We start from the raw sequence: 14,934 nt of genomic DNA on the forward strand, positions 1-14,934 counted from the left end.
TTAAGGTTCAACCAAACACCCTAATAATGGGTGATTTCAACTACCCCACCATTAACTGGGAAAACTACTCATGTGCCAACTCCTTCGCTCAAAGCTTTCTGAAATTCATAAATTCCAATGGCCTTGATCAACTTATCCACACCCCCACCAGAGGCAACGATATCCTAAACCTAGTCATTACCAACATGAGTGACCGGTGTTCCACATCTGAAGTCAACTCCTTGTTGGTAAGATCTGACCATAAGCTAATCACCCCAGATATCTACATCCCACCCCTACCCCCCATTAAGGAAACCATGGTAAAAAAATTTCTCCAAAGCCAACTTCATGCTTCTTAAGACAGAAGTGGTGAACTTCATGACACCAACGCAGATGGACAATACAGTTACAACTGCTGAATCCTACACAAATGCACTCTATAAGCACTTACACGAGTGCATGGATCGTGCTATCTGAAACAGAACCAAGATGCTATCCTCCTAAAAAGGAAGCCAATCTGGTGGTCCCCTGCCATAAACAAACTCTACAACAAAAGGAAGAAACTATTGCAAAAGAGAGTAAAAGCCCATGAGTGGAGGAGCTCCCTGGTCAGCCTCAGTAAGAAGCTGAGATCCCTTATAAGATCCTCCAAAGCTAGCTATGAAAACAAAATTGCCACTGATTCTAGGGATAACCACAAAGCATTCTATAGCTATGTCAAGAATCTCAATGGCAACACTCAGATCTGCTCTGAGTTACAGTACAATGGCATGAAAATTACAGAACCGACTGATATTGCCAACATCATGGCAGATAGGTTTAGTGCTAACTTTACCTCCCTCTCACCCCCTAGAGGGCCCATATCTATACAGGAAGAATGCAGAGTCCCTGTAATCACAACTATGCAGGTAAAAGCTGCACTCTCTAAAGCCAAAAACACAGCATCCATGGGACAGGACAACATCCCAGGCTTCATTTTACATGAACTTCAGAACGAACTGGCCCCCCACTTAAGCACCATGTTCAGTCATAGCCTCAAGTCAGACATTATGCCCACTGAATGGTACACAGCAACAGTTATCCCATTCCACAAAGGGGGAGCCACCACTGACCCCGGGAACTATCACTCTATTAGCCTGACGAGCCTGGTCTGTAAGGCCATGGAACATATTATCATGGAACTCATAAACAAAGACATTGGTAACCTCCAAACTCTGGACCCAACCCAGTTCGGGTTTGTGAAAGGCAGATCATGCCTCCTGAACCTGACCGACTTCTTTGAGGCAGTCACCAAAGCTGTAGACGAGGGTAAAGTGGTTCCCACAGCCTATCTTGACCTTGCCAAGGCTTTCAACACCATCCCCCATTCAGGAATTATAGCTAAACTTACTAAACTAGGTATAAATCCCTATGTTACAAGACGGTTTGCCAACCGGCACACTGACAGAACTCACACTGTAAAAGTTGCAGACTTTAAATCTGACTTCAAACCAGTGACAAGTGGAGTACCACAGGGTTCATTCCTAGGACCTCTCCTGTTTGGTATCTACTTCTCTGAAGTACAGGCTAACACAGAAGGCCTTTGGCTAACGAAGTTCGCAGATGACTGCAAACTAGGAGCCATAGTCGAGTCCCCAAATGATGTGAACATCCTACAGAAGGGACTCACTGAGACATAGGCCTGGTGTCAGAGCCATGGCCTCAAGCTCAAAGTCAAAAAGTGCATTGTCATTCCCTTTGGTAAAAACTCTGTACCCATGAGCTACCACATAGGCGGCAGTCTACTTAATGCCGAATGTGTGATAAGAGACCTTGGGACCCAGGTGGACAGCAGTCTCTCCTTTGATAATCATATCGCCACAATAGTCAGGAAATCCTTCTACGTGGTACACCTCATCACAAAAGGGTTCTCATCCAGGAAAAAAGAGGTCATTGTTCCCCTCTACTTGACACTCATTACACCCATTATAGAGTACAACTCCCCTTTTGGAATGTACCTCACAAGACATCTGCAGCAGCTGGAAAGGCCACAGAATTACGTCACAAAGAGGATTACTGGCCTCAAACAGATGCCCTACACTGACCGTCTCAAAAAACTCCAGCTTTACTCCATAGCATATCGCCTACTCCGAGGTGATCTCTGCCTAACATATAAAGCTATGTCAAACCCAGAGCTGTTGGACATGCTACATCTAAAGAAATCCCAATCCCTCCGAGCTACACGCTCTAGGGACCTAAACAGTGTCACCACAATAAACAGGACATGCTGGAAAAAATGTGTGACTATGACATCAGGAAGTTTATAGAAGAAAATAGGTGCAATTTTGACATGTACAATTTGACTATGCATGAGGGGAAATTGTTAACATAGATCAAGGGTCTCACACAGGTCAGGATTATGAAACCTGACAAAGGTGGGGGACTTGTGGTGATGGACTCAAATGACTATGTAAACAAGATGTTAACTATTTTATACAGTGACACATATGAGGAAGTTTCATGTAACAAAATGAATATTGCCTATCATAGGATTGACTTGCAGCTGGAAGACTTATTGTTAAACAATCAAATTTCTTTGAGTGACCTGGACTTTCTCAAGGTGTCCCACCCAAGGACCCCCACCGTATTTAGTATACCGAAGACCCATAAATGCATCAATGATCCTCCATTGAGGCTGATTGTTGATGCAAACACCTCTAAGATGCTCCCTTTAGCAAAATTTGTGGAAAAGAACATTAAAGGGTTATTGTCAGAATGTAGTTATATTTTTAGAGACTCATGGGACATTTTGCCCAAGGTTTCTGACCAAATGTATTCTGAAAAACTGCTACTTGTAACCATAGATGTCTGAGATCTATATTCTGTAATACCCCATGAGGAGGGGCTAGAAATGTTTCAGGAATTTCTGTGCAAATATCCATGGGTAGATAATGGGAAGGTTTCTACTATTATGGCACTTATGGACATGATATTGGGAAACAAGTATATCATTTTTGAAAATTAATTGTTTCACCAGTTAAAAGGGATAGCGATGGGGGCAGTTTGTGCCCCTACATTTGCCAATATTGTATTGGCCAACTGGGGGAGTGAACAGATTTTTAATTCAGAGTTTAGTAGATGTTGGACATTTTATGGATGCTTTCTGGATGATATAGTCATTTTTTGGGTAGCGGGTAGAGAAAGGCTGAATGAATTTTTCGAATTTCTTAATTCAAGCACTACCTTCCTTCAATTTACTATGGAGATAGATGCAGATGCAGGTGCACTGCATTATCTTGACGTTTTGATTGTTAAAATTAGGGTGGAGAAGAGATTTGAATCTAATCTCTATAGGAAACCCACCTATTCGAATGCCCTATTGCACTACAAATTCTTTCACCCAGTTTATCAAAGGAAATCACTAGTGAAGGGGCAAATGGTAAGGCTAGCCTGTATGGTTAGTGAGGATGTAGTCTTTGTGGAACAATGTACAGTTTTGAAAGAAATGTTGCTGAATAAGGTTTACCCCCTATGGTTCCTTGATAGTATTATCAACGAGGTTCCCAGGAAAAGACAGGAAGGAACTTATGTCCCCCTGCTAGGAACAAATCCAGGAGGGAACTGTTTGATGGTGGGGGGGACAACAGACATGAAAGTATCAATTTCATCGTGCTTTGATTTTATCTTATAACATACATTTTGATGGCATAAGGAACATTATTAACCACAAACGGACTATTTTTAGAGCTGATGGAGAGTACCTTGAAAAAACTGGGCGCAAACCAAATGTAGTTTACAAAAAGGATTTGTGCATTAAATCCATGCTTGAGAGATGTAGGAAAGGTTTACAGGGTGGGCGCATGAATAAGTGTAGCCACTGTAGCCAGTGTAGATTTATTAAGGAAGGTGAGGAAGTGTCTATACCTAAGTGGGGGAACATGTATTTTAGACATAGACTAAACTGTCACAGTACTAATGTGGTGTATATAGCTTTGTGCCAACAATGTACCTCATTTTATATAGGCAAAACCAAGAATAAGTTTAAAACAAGGATCTACCAACACCAATATGATATTCACAAGCTGGATGACAAAAATGCATTAGCCAAACATATTATCAGGTTTCCCACACATTCTTTTAATTATTCTTCTACAGAAAAGGTTAGTTTTGACCAGAGGGGAGGGCCACATGAAATTTTACTTGAATATAAAGAACTGATTTGGCAGCTAAGGAGTAATTCCACTGTACCCCCTGGTTTAAATGAATCCATTACTATAAATAGTATTTTAAAATTAAAAGCTGAATTTGTGTTTTCCTAAAGGCTTGTACATATGGGGCTATTTGTAAGTAGGATTTGATGCTAGATTTCAAAAACAAGGTTTATGTGTGTAGGTGCTTATATGTGTATAACTTTATATTAGATGTATGTATTGTATTAAGGATTAATTGAGCGATGGAATTTTTAGTCATGTGACTTAATTGCTGTATTTAAGCTTAATTGTGATTTTAAACTGTGTTCTGAAGAAGTTTGACATTGTTCTTATGAAAGCGCTCAACATTTCAAATAAACTGGTGCTTGGTGACGTCTTTCGCTTCATTTTTTGTTTTTCTAAGCACCATGTTCAATTATAGCCTCATATCAGGCTTTGTGCCCACTGAATGGCACACAGCAACAGTTATCCCACTCCACAAAGGGGGAGCCACGACTGATCTCGGGAACTATCGCCCTATTAGCCTGAGATGAGCCTGGTCTGTAAGGCCATGGAATGTATAATCATGGAACTCATAAACAAAGACATTGGTAACCTCCAAACTTTGGACCCCACCCAGTTCGGGTTTGTGAAAGGCAGAACATGCTTCCTGAACCTGACTGACTTCTTTGAGGCAGTCACCAAAGCCGTAGACAAGGGTAAGGTGGTTCACACAACCTATCTTGACCTCTCCAAGGATTTCAACACCATCCCCTATTCTAGAATTATAGCTAAACTCACTAAACCAGATATAAATCCCTGTGTCACAAGATGGGTTGTCAACTGGCTCACTGACAGAACCTACACTGTAAAAGTTGCAGACTCAAAATCTGACTTCAAACCAATGACAAGTGGAGTACCACAGGGTTCAGTCCTGGGACCTCTCCTGTTTGGTATCTACTTCTCTGAAGTACAGGCTAACACAGAAGGCCTCTGGCTAATGAAGTTCACAGATGACTGCAAACTAGGAGCCATAGTTGAGTCTCCAAATGATGTGGACATCCTACAGAAGGGCCTTACTGAGACAGATGCCTGATGTCAGAGCCATGGCCTCAAGCTCAATGCCAAAAAGTGCATTGTCATACCCGTTGGTAAAAACTCTGTACCCATGAACTACCACATAGGTGGAAGTCTACTTAATGCTGAATGTGTGATAAGAGACCTTGGGACCCAGGTGGTCAGTAGCCTCTCCTTTGATAATCACATCGCCACAGTAGTTAGGAAATCCTTGTACCTGGCACACCTCATCACAAAAGGGTTCTCATCCAGGAAAAAAGAGGTCATTGTTCCCCTCTACTCGACACTCATCAGACCATTATAGAGTACAACGCCCCTTTTGGAATGTACCTCACAAGACATCTGCAGTAGCTGGAAAGGCCACAGAAGTACCTCACAAAGAGGATTACTGGCCTCAAACAGATGCCCTACACTGACCGTCTCAAAAAACTCCAGCTTTACTCCGTAGCATATCGCCTACTCCAAGGTGATCTCTGCCTATCATATAAAGCTATGTCAAACCCAGAGCTGTTGGACATGCTACAGCTAAAGAAATCCCAATCCCTCTGAGCTACACACTCTAGGGACCTAAACCTTGTCACCACAATAAACAGGACATGTTGGAGGGATAGATTCCTGTCCCAGAGACTTCCTATACTCTGGAACAAGCTACCCATCTATATCAAGCAAAGTTCCTCATTAGCACTCTTCAAGAAAAATCTTGATCAGTGGATGGGAAATAGGAAATACACTCCGGGGAGCACTTCTGTGGCTCTGCTTGACAGGGGCACAGGAAAATAACTTTCTTGGGTGGCATAAGCCAGGGAACCTTGTTGACTAGGCTTACTTAGGCCCTTGGGCCGATAGCCTAGTACCTACCTATGAACCTATGAAGAGAGAGGTAATTGGGATTATGTTTTTTAGGAATGCAACAAGTTGGCAGATTTAAAAAATTCCCCACAGAATACTTTGTTAGCAATGTGGGGGGAACAAATAGTTGTAACTAAGAAAATTATTCTTCTAAGCTGGGATATGAATTGCCCAGACATATTAAGGCCTTACTAAGTATGATGCTACTGGCTGCAAAAAAAAAAAAATGTGATACAAAAACTGGAAGTGAGATATTTAGAAAAGGGAAGGTGCAAGTTACACAGAAATTAATGGAATTTATGGAAACAATACATGCAGAACAGTGCTCAGGAGGAGGACGATTGAAATTTAAGTAAATGCCGGAATTAAGCAATATATGTCATGCTGGAGTGAATGGAAATTTCTAAAATGTTAGAATGGTTTCTTTCTTCTCTTTTACTGTATATGTATCATTGTCACTTTTTAAATGCCATGTTTAATAAAGATGTTTAAAAAAGTTTCTAAGGTCTTGCCAAGATTTCAGTCATTAATGTAAAATATTGGGTGCTTCACTTACATTTTCATTAAGGTTGAAAAACAAATCATGAATAAAATGTGTCTGAATGAATTTAAACCATGTATGTGATTTGTTCTATTTACTACTGGTTTGTCATTTGAGTAGACATTATTAAACATTATTCTATAGTTATTGAAACTATGATGACTTACAACTGTGCAGGTTTCATTGCTTGACAAAATGAGTGGGAACAACTTGCTGCAGTCACTTGCAAATTGTGTGGCTGCTGGTACAAAACTCACTGAGCCAGCCCTGAGTGCATATTACTCATTCAGTTGTGCATTTGTTCGTTCATTCCTTCATTCTCCAGTTACCTACGGACTACAATGCAGTAACATGTGGAAGTGCACAGACATATACAGTTATATTTAGGATCACACTGGATCTATAGTCCACTGTTTTCCTTAACTGTTGTAAGCTATGTCTTGCAGCACTGGGCCTTTTCTAACCACTTTAGCATGTTGTAGTTAAAAAAGTTATTTTAATTTGCGTGCTCTGCTCCTATGCCTGCTGGATTCAAAATCTTCTTAAGACACACAGCCTTGCTCTGCTGTTTACTGCTGAATCAGAGACACAGAGCTTTGCATGACTTCATCTGTAGTCTGTTTAAAGCACCAAGCCTTTCAAATTGCACACTGATAAAGAAATATATTTTGCAGCTATAAGCACAGTTACAAATAACTTATTTTATAACAAACCACACATAGTCTGTCAGATTTGTAGCATATATTTACAAAGTTTTCCTTCATTACAGATATGAATGATGACTTCTACAAAATACCTCTCTCTGTCCTTCTCTCACATAACTGAATTACTACAATTGCTATATAGAGAGCTAGTCACGCACAGAGATTGTTATTTCCTCTTGGTATATTTTTCTGGTCTTCTGTGGGAAGTCACATAATGTCTGTTTTTAGACTTTTCTATTGTCCTTTTGTGATTTAAGCACTTTTGCTGATGTGAGGATGCCATTCTGAAAGGAAACATCTGTACAAGCTGTTCCTACTGGAAAAACATCACTTATTGCTGAATTTATAAAAAAGGATGTCTGTTAATAGATATTTGTTCTGCAAACATGAGAAAATCATATAATGCTTGTTTTCCAATATTGCTTTGTTAGGCATTTTCTTTTTGATGCTGTGAAGAGAAGCCTGTCTGTTATACATATAGTATGAATGCACATTTTAAACTCTATACATATATTCAAGCAAACTTTTTCTTTCAGCATATTTACAACAGAATTAATTTCAGCCTTATATTCATAATATCCAACAATTCCCTCTGTTTTTAAACATTAAGAAACAAAACCTTTAGTCTTGTTTGATGCAAGTCAAAATGCAATTTTACATAGTTAATACAATGAAAACATGTATTACTACCAAAACTGAATGTATTTAACAACCTTTTCTTTTGCAGACCATTCAGTGAAAATATTTTATCAGTTATGAGCTGTGTCTGCTTTAGTTTTATTTTTTTAACTTGATTAATTTATTCTTTTGCAATCACAGAATTTCATTTATGATTTAGAACTCTTTTATTAACTCTTTGCACCTGTTGAATTAACTCTTTACTTTTACTGATTATTTTATATCAAAAGATTAGAGATAGATTAATATCTATAAGAGACAAGAACTATGTGCTACTGCAAACATTTATACACTACTGAAAATATACAGTTTTAATGTAATTTTAACCACAACATTGTGGTCATGTCTCTGAACTGCTCATTAACATCTTGGTAAAGTAATGAACTGGGCTTAGATAATAAATATTTGAATGCAATTATTTCAGTATATTTAATATTTGAGGATTAAAAAAAAACATTATTTATACACTAAAGAATGCTATCTACATATTAGTCCATTAGCTATATATGAGTACAATATTTTAATATAATTTTCCTCTAACTGGGGTAAAACCAGTGATATTACAATTTGACAAATTACTTTTGAACTTATTACAATGTATCCTGTACAGTATGTATTTACACAGACTGTTTGCTAGTTATGCATTTCAATCTACTAGGTACCTAGGACCCATTTTTTAAAACATGGTTTTTCACACATATTCATTACTAGACATTAATTTTATTTGGACTGAATTCTTTTGTATTTGTACATACAAAGACTATCTTTTGTACTGAATTCATCTGCGTTTGTATTTTGTACATACAAAGACTATAAAGTACATTTAGTCTAATCTTACAAATTTAATAACATTAATATTAAGCAAACTCTTGGAAATGTTTGTCTCTTTAGAAATATCTAGTGGAACTGGCACCAAAGGCATAGGTCCTGTTATTTTAAACATACTCAGCAATTAAAAACATTCATGCTTTTTTATACCAACATTGTTTTGCCAAAAACATATTAAAAATAGTGACCATTCTTGCTATTAGAAACATTTATGCATTTTGCATATCTTTATTCTGTCTTGTATAGCTTTAACAAAGCAATTTTAAATCATCTTGTGTATAGCTTTGCAGTTTAACATGTTGCAAATACAATTTAATATTAAACAATACAATAATAACTAGCATAATATATATTGGACTTTCAGATTTAATCTGTTTACCAGTGTTTCTAATGCCCTAATACCTGTTTTTCCCTTCTCCCCTAAAAGAGTATTGTCAAGAAGGAATTAAATATTATTTCTTCCCGTAGCTCTATTTCAGACCCTTTTGCAATACATACTGCTTACACAGTCAGTGTAAAACTGAGAAAGTACCCCTCCCCCTGTAGTATACTACAGTATTGTTTATTTGCTTTAGAATGAACATCAGCTCAATACTTTGGCCACACATCTGCTTCACAGGCTACCAAACTATAGACCCCTGTCTGATTTGATACTTTTTTTATAAAGCTTTTGCTGTTTATTACCACTAGTAGGTATTTACACCCTCCTGCACAATTGATTTGAACTGTATGTATACTATAGCCCATCTGCTGGCTGTACTTGATGGAACTGAGGTTTTTTTTCTTTTAACATTTACTTGCAAACAGATTATCAGTGACATCTATGCACAATTGTGACATTTTATTACAATTACCAAATAGTGTTGCCTGCAAACATTTTAACAATTATGTTTTAATAACAATGTTTTAGAAAAACTCAAGCTACTTGTCTGGCAAGCAGTCTTGTTTATCTTATCTTTCCAACATTTCCTATAACTATTCATCTAGTCTAGGAAGGTCTGAGCTCACAAACTATACTCTATAAACTATAATTAATTATTTTGGCATTTTTCCTTTAATTTGATTGTGATTTGCATAACCATGCATTTCTGCTACATTACAATTAGCTTACATGGATTTCAGTATTTTTTTTATTTATTTATCTATTTAACTGTCCTGCCATTCATTTTACAAAGACTGTTTGACTAATACCATCTGTGATTTTCTTTTTAAAATTGAGAACTTTAACTGTTTGGTGTGGTGTTACTATACAATTATAAAAAAAATGTAAAAAAATAAATAGATATTAGCTTAACTAACACATGTTTATATTTACATTATTTATATTTTCTGTTGTCTGCCTTTTATTCTTGTGTATTGTAACAGATGTATTCGAGATGAAAAGAACATACATGCATGTCTGTCTTGTATCTGTACATCTTAAACAAGCATGTCAGTCTTGTGACTTTAAATCTTTACTCTTATTAACTATTTTCATTTGATTTTATGCACTAGAACTGTTTTGTTTCCCTTTTGACTATGTTAAGAATGGCAGTCATATGCTCTACTTTACTGTAGTACTGATAAATGTCTTGCTTTAACTGAATGAAAATAAAACATTTAAGAATGATTTGTCCCTACCATCCTACCTTGTATGCTTAACCATTTTTAAAACATAAACATATAAAATATATTTCTTTTGCACAGATTAGCTGTGTATGAAGGAAGTTCCCAGTCTCTGTCAGTTCAGCTAATGTATTTCCTTTATCCTGCAACTGCTGTTGATGAATTTCCTCATAGTCTGCCTGATATGTCTCATGAGCCTGTTCTGCTGAATTTGAAACTCCTATGCACTTTTGAAAAGATGTATGTATAACTTGTCTAAGCTTCCTGAACTCATTGTGTCTCTCTTTTCAATGTTTATTACATTCTTTTGTAACAAAATGTACTAGAGGTTCTATCAGTAATTGATTTGACTGTTGTTGCAACTCTGAAATAAACCTTTTACATATGGTGACAGAACATAACTGTCTAACATTTGAATATAATGTCAACATATTAACTTTTCTTGGTTCTTTACCATTAAAATTTTTGTCTGTACAGTCTAACCTTTGAATAGTGACATGCACTGTATTTTTATGACATTGTACACACAATAAACATTTTTTTATACCACACATGATTTTGTTTCAGATACCAGTCAAATATTGTAATCCGTTTGCATAATACCTTACTATCAACTTGCAATCCATTTGCATAATGCCTTACTATTAACTTGCCCTAATAAGGTTTTACATTTGCTAATATGCAATATATACATTTATTCTGTTATTATTATTACATCTATTGCATTCATACTGTATGTAACACAGAATCATGTTCTTACCAGTCAATAGAGAGGCAGATGGCCAAGCTGCTTTACTGTAGATGGTTGAAAAGTTTCTGTAGTCACTTGTGAAGTTGGTATAGCTAAACTGGTAGTTTCAGTCTTACAACTTTGTCTTGTACCTTTTCTGGAGAATTTATGGAACTGCTCACCTTTCTGCAATGCAGTCTCACCGGATTTAGAAGTCTAATGAACTGTACTGCTACAAACTGTAGAAATCTGAAGTACTTCACATAAACGTTAGTTACTGTGCTTTTACAGGAGTGACCTTATACAAAGCATTACCCATTCACTCCCCCTGTTTTTGGATATAAGCTAGGAACGTTGTCAAAGGGTCACCATTGAAAATTTGATTTTAATTCGTGTGCTCTGCTCCTATGCCTGCTGGATCCAAAGTCTTCTTAAGACACACAGTTTTGCTGGGCTGTTTACTGCTGAATCAGAGACACAGAACTTTGCATGACTCCATCTGTAGTCTGTTTAAAGCACCAAGCCTTTCAAATTGCACACTGATAAAGAAATATATTTTGCAGCTATAAGCACAGTTACAAATAACTTATTTTATAACAAACCACACATAGTCTGTCAGATTTGTAGCATATATTTACAAAGGTTTCCTTAATTACATGATATGAATGATGACTTCTACAAAATACCTCTCTCTGTCCTTCTCTCATATAACTGAATTACTACAATTGCTATATAGAGAGCTAGTCATGCAAAGAGATTGTTATTTCCTCTTGGTATATTTTTCTGGCCTTCTGTGGGAAGTCACATAATGTCTGTTTTTAGACTTTTCTATTGTTCTTTTATGATTTAAGCATTTTTGCTGATGTGAGGATGCCATTCTGAAAGGAAACATCTGTACAAGCTGTTCCTACTGGAAAAACATCACGTATTACTGAATTTATAAAAAAGGATGTCTGTTAATAGATATTTGTTCTGCAAACATGAGAAAATCATGTAATGCTTGTTTTCCAGTATTGCTTTGTTAGGCATTTTCTTTTTGATGCTGTGAAGAGAAGCCTGTCTGTTATACATATAGTATGAATGCACATTTTAAACTCTATACCTATATTCAAGCAAACTTTTTCTTTCAGCATATTTACAACAGAATTAATTTCAGCCTTATATTCATAATATCCAACAGTAGTAGTACAACATATTACAATCACCAACTCAATAAGGACATAATGGGTGAGCTTTATTTCTTCTTACACCTCATTTTCTCAGTGAAGTACCCTACAGAAGTACTTCTGTTTGCTTCTGATATTCCATACCAAAGTCTTTAAAATACTCCTTGCAACTTCATTGGTACTGGTAGCTCATTTCACTCTGCGTATACAGTATAATCAGAAGTCATTCTTGTGATATCCTTTGGATTTTCTATACCTTTGTGACTATCCTGCAGGTGTTACAACAAAGACATGCAGGATAGCCACCTGACTGAATCTCAACAATTTACTCATATGACATAGCTTCATAGATGATTGCTAGGCTAATGGTACAAGAGCCTTTACAAACCTATCCAATAATACCAAGGATATGACAGTATTATATCTATTATATTCACTCTCTGAAATGGCTTGAACTACCTCACTATCTCTTCTACCTGTGCAACTAACAGCTGCACATAAAATACTCTTTAAACCATTAGACTGCCCTGCTCTTAGCCAGACTTTCAGTTTCTACCATTCAAGTAGGCCTCTCAGATCTGAGAATCAGCACCTATTAGTAGTACAAAAACCAAACCTGCCAGCTGGTCAGCTTCTATTTTCCTTAGCAATGTCACCTCACAGCAAGATGTTTTGTGGTTCGATTCTCAGCTGGGGTGCCTTCTGTGCGGAGTCTGCATGTCCTCCCTGCATTTGTGTGGGTTTCCTCCAGGTGCTCCAGTTTCCTCAGACGTTACAAAGACATGCATCTGGAGTGTTTCTCCCTGGGCATCCTCTGAAAATTAGCTTTGTTCCAAGTCAGGCTTTCCTGGTTAACAAATGTTAAATAAAATAAAATAAATAAAAAAATCCTGTTCACTTTCCAAAATATGGAATGCCCTACCACTAACTATCAGGACTACTCAAACTCTGGTCACTTTCAAAACCTCTCTAAGAGACTACCTATCTTCTGTCTGGAATTGCACCTGCACCTTTTCTCCTTCTCTCAAAGTCTAACAGCCTTTACTGAATGCTCACATTCTTCAAGCATTTACTATTACTGTTCCTGCAGTCAGAAACAGCTATAAATGTCTATTTACCTTTATTGATTTGCTTTTGTCAGTTTGTTATTATACCTGTAATATATCAAATTGTTACATATGTTTACTGTACTGTATATTCTATTGAATTATACTCATTGCATTGTATTCTCACTATGTATATATACTGTGTACCTGTTATTCATGGAGCTTTTCTCCCTGGGCCTCCACTGAAAATGGGCTGTTTATGGTCCAGTGGGCTATCCCAGTAAACAAATGCAAACAAATAAATAAATAAATCTTAATTCCCCAGTTATGGGATGAGGAAGTGTCAGGGTAGTGGAGTCCTGAATCATTTTACAGACTGCCTCTGTCCATAAGGGACATGGGAGTTATCCCAGGAGTGAATTCATGGTTCGCCAACCATTAATCCAAATTCTTTTTGAAGACAGTGAGGAACAGGCTTTGTTTTACAAAGATGGGAAGTTTATTCCATAGACAAGGTAGCCTTTGGATATGAAACTGTCTCTCCAGTAGTTCTATTACAGTCACAAATAAGGTTCAGGTCCATGGAACGTGTAACCTTCGTATAATTTTTCTTGCAGATATGTAACATTTTCATCAGGGCTGGATCACAGAATGCCTTATAGGTCAGGCATAAGTCACCTCTCAATAAACAATATGAGATGGAGTAAAGGGATAGGGTTTTTAGTTGGTCTGTATAAGACATGTGTCTTACTCTTTGTATTTTTTTAGTGATGAACCTCTGGGGCAGCTCCAATTAGTTTAAGTGACTGGTTAGGCACATGCAGAAGGAAGCATTGTACTCAATTATGGGCCTGATGAGGACTGAGTACAATGACATTTTGACTTCCTTTAACCTCAATGCCATACCTTTACTTATAAGTTGAGCCACACAGAAAGATTTCCTTACTACCATAGCTACCTGGTGACCAAAGTTTAGGTTACTGTCTGTGTTCCTAGGTCCCTCACCACTGGGTCTACTTTTAAGGGTATTTAAGGGTGTGCTATCAATATTATAATTTGAAGGGATATCTGATTTACCAAAGGGTATGATTACATATTTTTTGGCATTTAGTCTCAGACAATGATTTTGGCACTAATTGTATGTAGCTTTCATTGTATTTCATTGTAGAAGTAATAGGCTGTACTTTTTCATTACACCACAAGGTGGAGCTCTTTTCAGAAATATAAAATACAATTTCGAAAGTGAAAGAGGAGACTGAGATAGTAGCTGGAGGAGGGAAGACTGAAACAGGTAGCTGAAGGGAAAAAGGCCTTGCAGCATGACTGGATTTTCTTTTCTAGTGCTTTTGGACTGGGAAGTGAAGTAGCAGATTGTGATTGTCTTTTGCTGAAATCCTGGATGATGGTATTTTGTGGAATCAGGAGAGAAGTCTGAAACCAGTAGTTCCATGCCTGCATATGATTCAGCAAGAAAAGGAGTTCCTTTGGGCCTAGTACAGAGAAGCCATTGATGATTACCAGAGTTCTGGCAGGTGATTTTTCTACTTTTCTCATCAGAGGAA

This window comes from Protopterus annectens, chromosome 1.part1 (assembly GCF_019279795.1).
Source record: "Protopterus annectens isolate FY-2018-M chromosome 1.part1, PAN1.0, whole genome shotgun sequence".
In the NCBI taxonomy this organism is placed as follows: domain Eukaryota; kingdom Metazoa; phylum Chordata; order Ceratodontiformes; family Protopteridae; genus Protopterus; species Protopterus annectens.